This window comes from Silene latifolia, chromosome 9 (genome assembly GCF_048544455.1).
Source record: "Silene latifolia isolate original U9 population chromosome 9, ASM4854445v1, whole genome shotgun sequence".
NCBI lineage: Eukaryota > Viridiplantae > Streptophyta > Magnoliopsida > Caryophyllales > Caryophyllaceae > Silene > Silene latifolia.
Window position 1 is genome coordinate 93,213,501 of NC_133534.1, and position 6,352 is coordinate 93,219,852.

Below are 6,352 nucleotides of genomic sequence, written 5' to 3' on the forward strand. Positions count from 1 at the left end.
GCCAAGTCCGCCTTCATCCAATTAGTTGAGAGGAGCCAATTCGGGGGGATGCCTAGTGAGGACCCTCATTCTCATATGGAAACCTTTTGCGACTATTGTGATGCTATCTCTCAAACGGGCGTGACTCAAGACCAAATTAGATGGGTCTTATTTCCTTTTTCCTTAATCGGCACCGCGAAGCAATGGTTGAAGGGCCTTGATAAGGCCACCCTTGGAATAGATTCTTGGAAGAAGTTGGCCCTAGCTTTCTACAAAAAATTCTACCCACCGGAAAAGACTAACATGCTAAGAGCTCAAATTACGGGTTTTAAGCAAAGGGATGAAGAGTCTTTGTATGAAGCTTGGGAGCGGTTCAAGGGAATTTGTCGCTCATGTCCTCACCATGGACTTAGCGAATGGTTTTTGGTACAACAATTTTGGAATGGTTTATATGAAGATTCTAGGAACATTCTCAATATGGGATCAAATGGAATGTTCACCGAAGTTGATGACAATCAAACAAGGAACAAGATTGAGGAAATGGCGGTCCATAACTCACAATATAGTAGACCTCGCAAGGCTACTAGAGGAGGAAAGCATGAAGTGGACTCCGTTACTCAATTGGGTGCTCAACTTAGTGCTCACATTGACACAATCAACTTGAAGTTTGAACAAGCCATGGCTAGACTTGAGGAAAACTCAAAATCATCAAAGCATCATGTTAATGCCATGACGGCATCCTCATCAATCCCAAGTGGGATATGTGAGAATTGTGGAACTTTGGGACATGACCAAGGTGAATGTAGGGGAACAAATGAACAAGTGAATGCTTTCCAAGCATACAAGAGTGGTACCCCTTATTCCAACTTTTACAATGAAAACACCAAATTCCATCCAAATCTCTCTTACAAAAGCCAAAATATTCAAAACCCTCAAACAACATACACTCCACCACCCATGAGAAACCAAAATCAAAGACCCTTTTACAATCAAAACCAAGGTTACCAAAATCAAAATCCATACAATCACCAAAATGACCAAGGTTTTGATGTCCAAAAAGCGGTCCTCCAAATGCAAAAGAATCAACAAGAATTTTTCACTCAAATGCAAAAAGATAGCCAAGCAAAGGAAACCACCATCAACAACATTCTAGATCACACCAAGATGTTGGAAACACAATTGACTCAACTAGCATCTTCAAGCTCACAAAGACAAAAGGGGCAATTACCACCTCAAAGTAACCCCCCTAGACATGAAACGGTTAGTGCCATTCATTTGAGAAGTGGTACAAGGTATGAAGCACCGAAGAAGCAAGTTGAGGATGAAGTTGTGGAAGTTAGTGAAATGGAAGAAATTGTGCAAAACTCCAAAGATGGAGAATCATCAAAAGAAGAAAATTCAAAGAAAAATGAAGACAAGGCCAAGGAGAAGGAGCCCATTGTGATTAGACTTCCTTTTCCAAGTCGTCAAGCCAAGCCCAAATTTGATGATCAACTTGGAAAGTTCATGGAAATTGTGATGAATTTGGAAGTCTCAATTCCTTTCACGGAATTAATCAATCACGTTCCGGCCTATGCGAAATACATGAAAGATATCCTCACAAAGAAGATGTCGATCCGGAAGCTTGAGACTATCGCCTTCACTAAGGTGAGTAGTGCAATACTTCAAGGGAGTTCACCTCCAAAGTTAAAGGATCCGGGAAGCTTCTCAATACCGTGTACCATTGGCGACACAGCGATCAACAAAGCCTTATGTGATCTAGGGGCTAGTGTGAGTGTCATGCCGTACTCGGTAAGTAAAAGGTTGGGGATGGGAGAGCTTAAATGCACCAATATCACACTCCAAATGGCCGATAGATCGACGAAGACACCGTTAGGGATATGGGAAGATGTCCCCGTGCGAATTGGGAAGTTTTTCATCCCGGTGGACTTTGTCATTGTTGATATGGAGGAGGATTCCAACATTCCAATCATCCTAGGAAGACCTTTCCTACACACCGCCGGTGCGGTGATTGATGTGAAACATGGTGAGCTCACTCTAGAAGTGGGAGATGAAAGCATAACTTTTAATCTTGACAAGACTATGAGAGCTCCTCGTTTGCATGAACCATGTTTCATGATTGATCATTATAGCCGAAAGGATGAAAGGAAGAAATCGGAACTCCAATGGAAGAAGAAAATTGAAGATGCTCCATTCAAAGAGCAAGTGAATTGCGACAAGGAGAGCTTGCAAAGCTCATCAAAATCAACCAAGGAAGAAGAGGATGGCCTCATTGGCCAAGAGAAGAAATTGGGAGAATTGTCTCCATCTAAGCAAGAGATTTTCAATGATCAACTCAATGAAGTTTGTGGTCTTTGGGACGACGAGTTTGAAGGGATTTTTAATCCCTACATTGGTAATGCCATCGATCAAGACCAACAACAAGGGCCAAGGTCTATTGAGAACCTCTACCATGATAATGAACAAGCTTTTGATTACTTCTTCAAGGTGTTGAGCAACATCAGCAACACCTTGGACATGCCCCCTTGACATCTCATCAAGAATGAGAGTTTGGTGGAGTCCTCCCTAAACCACCACTTGTAAATATTTCTAACTCCCTAACTTACATTTCAATTCTTGTATTGCATTTTTGTCATCTTTGGATTTTTATTTACTTTGATCAAAATAATTGTCATGTTTGAGAGAAAGTGAGGGAGGGACTAACGATTTCAATTGATGTGTAGTGCTTTTAGCTTAGTGTGGGGATGGCAATTGCCTAGGCTATCCATGCCTTAGTAGTGCCCCCACAATGACGAACACAAGACTTGAAGAAAGAATGGAAGAACGGTATGGAAAATGCAGTGTGCACGGATGGAACTGAATCCGTGTACACAGGGGAAGAATCCGCCCGTCTTGAAGAATCCGAGCGTATTGCAGAAAAGACGCCCGCCCTGAACTGAGCTGAAATTTGAAAATTTCTTGACTGTGACTGAATCTGGGCGTCCTGTGAAGAATCCGCCCGTCTTGTAGAATCCGTCCATCTTGTAAGAAAGACGTCCGTCTTTGCAGCTGAGGAAAACAAGCAAAATTTTCTGGACTGAAATCCGTCCGTCTTTAAGCAAATCTGCCCGTCCCGTGTTCAGCAAATCCGGGCGGATTGTCACAAATCCGCCCGTCTTTAGGCGAGTTTTGCAAAGTTCAGAAAGAGCAGAATCCGCACGGATTGCCTCTGCAGATTCGAAAATTTCGGTCTCTTTAAAACCCCTCCCACCTTCATTCATTCATTCATTCATTCATAAACACTACCCACAACATCAAAACCCTCATCCTCTCCATCACAAAAACAAAAACCCTCAACAACATTCACCAAATACAAATCAAACCATCCTTCCAATAACAAATCAATCACTCCTTCCTCAATAAAAATGAAAACCAAGCACAAAATCTTCAACCTTTGAGTCGATTTTTGATTTCATAAAGGCAATGCCTTTCACCTTCAAATCGATTTGGGCATACTACAAATTGAAGATTTTTCATTCTTTTCTTGGTTAGTTCATCAATGGCAAGGACTAAGGGAGCAACAAAAGCAACAAAGGCACCAAAGGCTAAGGCACTCTCACAAAGGAAAAAGGCTCTTCAAACAAAGAAAGCATTGGCTATGGTGGTAGCAACACCAAACTTGGAAGTGCAACAACAACAACAACCTTCTATGGGAGCAACAACACCTTCTACTCCGGTAATTGATCAACTTTTGCATTATCCGGAGGTAACTTTTATTTCCGATACCCATAGAAATACCTTTGTCAAGTTTGCTATGAAGTCATTACAATCCACCAAATTCATATGTGAAGATACCTTAAAAAAATTGGGTGTTCTTGAACAAACAAAAGCCTTTTTCAATGCCATGGGGTTGAAGAAATTGTTTGAAACAAGGGAATTGACATACCCCTCCCTTACCTTGGAATTTTTAAGTTCTTTGAAAGTCACCAAAGTTGAGAATAGGGAGAATCTCGAGTTTCGTCTAGCTAATGTTAGTAGACGCATTACCTTTAGGGAATTGGGTGAAATTTTGGGTCTTAGTGATGAACCGAGTTATTTTAAGAGTTATGGAAAGTATGACCCCGAACCTCTTTGGGAGGCAATCTCCGGGAAGAAATTTGAGGATTTTCATGCGAGTCGTGCTCTTTTGGTCCACCATCCGGGCATAAGAGTATGGCACAAGGTCGTGGGTAACACCATAATTGCTAGGAAAGATACCAACCATTTCACAAGACTTGATTTTATTCTCCTTGAATCGGCTTTGAATATCGGAAGAGTACACACCAAGCCTTACAATTCTTTGAGGCTCTTGGTAGATAGATGGCTCAATATTGATTGTGGGAAGAAGGGCACGACCGTTATTGTCAATGGCGGCCTAGTCACACTCCTGGCCAAGCACTTTGATCCTAACTTCAATAAGGATAACAAGTACAAAGCAAAGGAGGGTGGCCATCTTGTTGATATGCATACTATGATTCACAAGTTCAAGTGGGTTGCCCATAACCCCCTTGACACTAAGTATGGATGGCTCACTAGTGAAGCTAGATCGTTCACCTTGCCTTCAAAGATTTGCCATCTAAGCGTCCACCGGACCAATTATCTACTTCCCCTTTCCAAAGAAGCCGAGTATATCATTCAACAACAAAAGGGTGATCTTGAAATGCCCTCCTCTTCCATTGTCATACCACCTTACCCCTTTAAGTATGAAGAGTTCAAGCCGGAAGGAGTTGAAGTTGGGAAAGACTATGTGACTCTTCTCATGCAAGGAATGCACAAGCAAGCCTATGAAGATCGGAAAAATGCCTACTTGGCTCAATATCCACCCCTCCTACATTTAGCTAGGCAAGGACTACTTGATCCATCTTGTCTTTTGCCTAGTTGGGCGGATAGAGAAGTCTTATTTCCGGGTGCATCTAGGGTCGTTTTGGGTGACAATGAGGTTGTTGGAAATGATGAAGAAGTTGATGATAATATTGAGGAAGAAGCAAGTGAAGGAGAAAAGGATGGTGAAGATGAAGATGAGGAAGAAAGTGAAGAAGCAAATGACAAGGAAAGTGGCAATGTGACCACTTCTCATGAGGGAAGTGATGGTGATAGCATGATGGAAGATTAGCAAGCCTTGGAGACTCCTACACTCTCATGGTTTGTCTATTTCTCTCTTTATATTTTATTTCATTTTGATCATTGTTGAAGTAGTCCTAGCCCCATTAGAGGACTCACACCTCGGTACCATTGAGGTGTTCTCATTTTATTGTTCCCATTTTCAAAATCCAAAATGACAAATTAGTTTCATGCATAGCATAGTGTATGCATGAACTATACCCATCCTTGGCCATTAGCAATAGTGTCTCACTCGGTTTGGGGAAGTTAATGCATACACAACGGGAGGTAATCTAAATTATCCTCTCCGTCATAACAAAAACCATGCATCATGTAGCATAGCTTAGTATAGATTGCATTTAGTATAGAAATCATGCATCATCTTTGCATAATTTCCATCATTTTGGCCATTGAGGACAATGCCCATATTAGTGTGGGGATAGGAATTCTAACATTTAACTCTTATTTAAAAATTCAAAAAAATTGAAAAATTTCAAAAATCATAAAAATTTGAAAACCCAAAAACATGTTTATTTCCTTTTGAAGTCTTGTATATATTGTCTTGTATATATTGTGTTTGTTCTATCCTTATTCACATTGATTGACTACGCCACATCCGAGACATGAGGATATTGAAGACCGCATGGCATGATCTTTCCAATCTCCTTTTTCCTCTTTATGTTAATGACTATGTGGCTTTATTTTGATTGATGCGGTATAACAATGTGAATTTAGGACTTGCATTTAGTTTATATGTCATATTAGTTGATAGAATCACTTGCATTAGGATGTTTATATTAGTTGCATCATGGCATGTAGTTGCATGTTAGAAATGTTTTGAAAAATGCCTATTTAGGAACTTTGACAAGAGCAACTAAGCCATTATAAATACTTGTTCAACTTAAGACTTTGCCTACTAGAATGGTTGTAAAACACCCTAGATAGTGTCATACTAGTGTCTTTTGACCCATGACCCAAGGCCTAGTCAAGGGTTTGCAAGTGAGTCACCTATCCAACCCCGTGATGCGATGTGGACTTGGTTAACTTGTCTAGGTGACCTTGTTTGACCTTGTGGTAAGGCAACCCAAAAATATTTTCTATCAATAAGCTTGAAGTGCTCATTTCAAAGAAATTTTGTCATGTGGAAGTAATGTAATGCCAAGGAAACCTCAAATGTTATGAATTGTTGAAAGTTGGGAAAGTTAAGTTGTTTTGATGAAGGCGTACCACTTCGATGTGCTTTGGTGCGGGATCC

General features: G+C 40.7%; 1 non-coding gene across 1 annotated transcript; it reads right to left on the reverse strand.

Moving 5' to 3' along the window:
• Positions 1 to 282: 282 nt before the first annotated feature.
• LOC141602928 (small nucleolar RNA R71) lies at positions 283 to 389 on the reverse strand. Its single transcript, XR_012524831.1, has one exon. It is a non-coding gene; the product is annotated as a small nucleolar RNA R71 (small nucleolar RNA).
• Between the last annotated feature and the right edge of the window lie 5,963 nt (positions 390 to 6,352).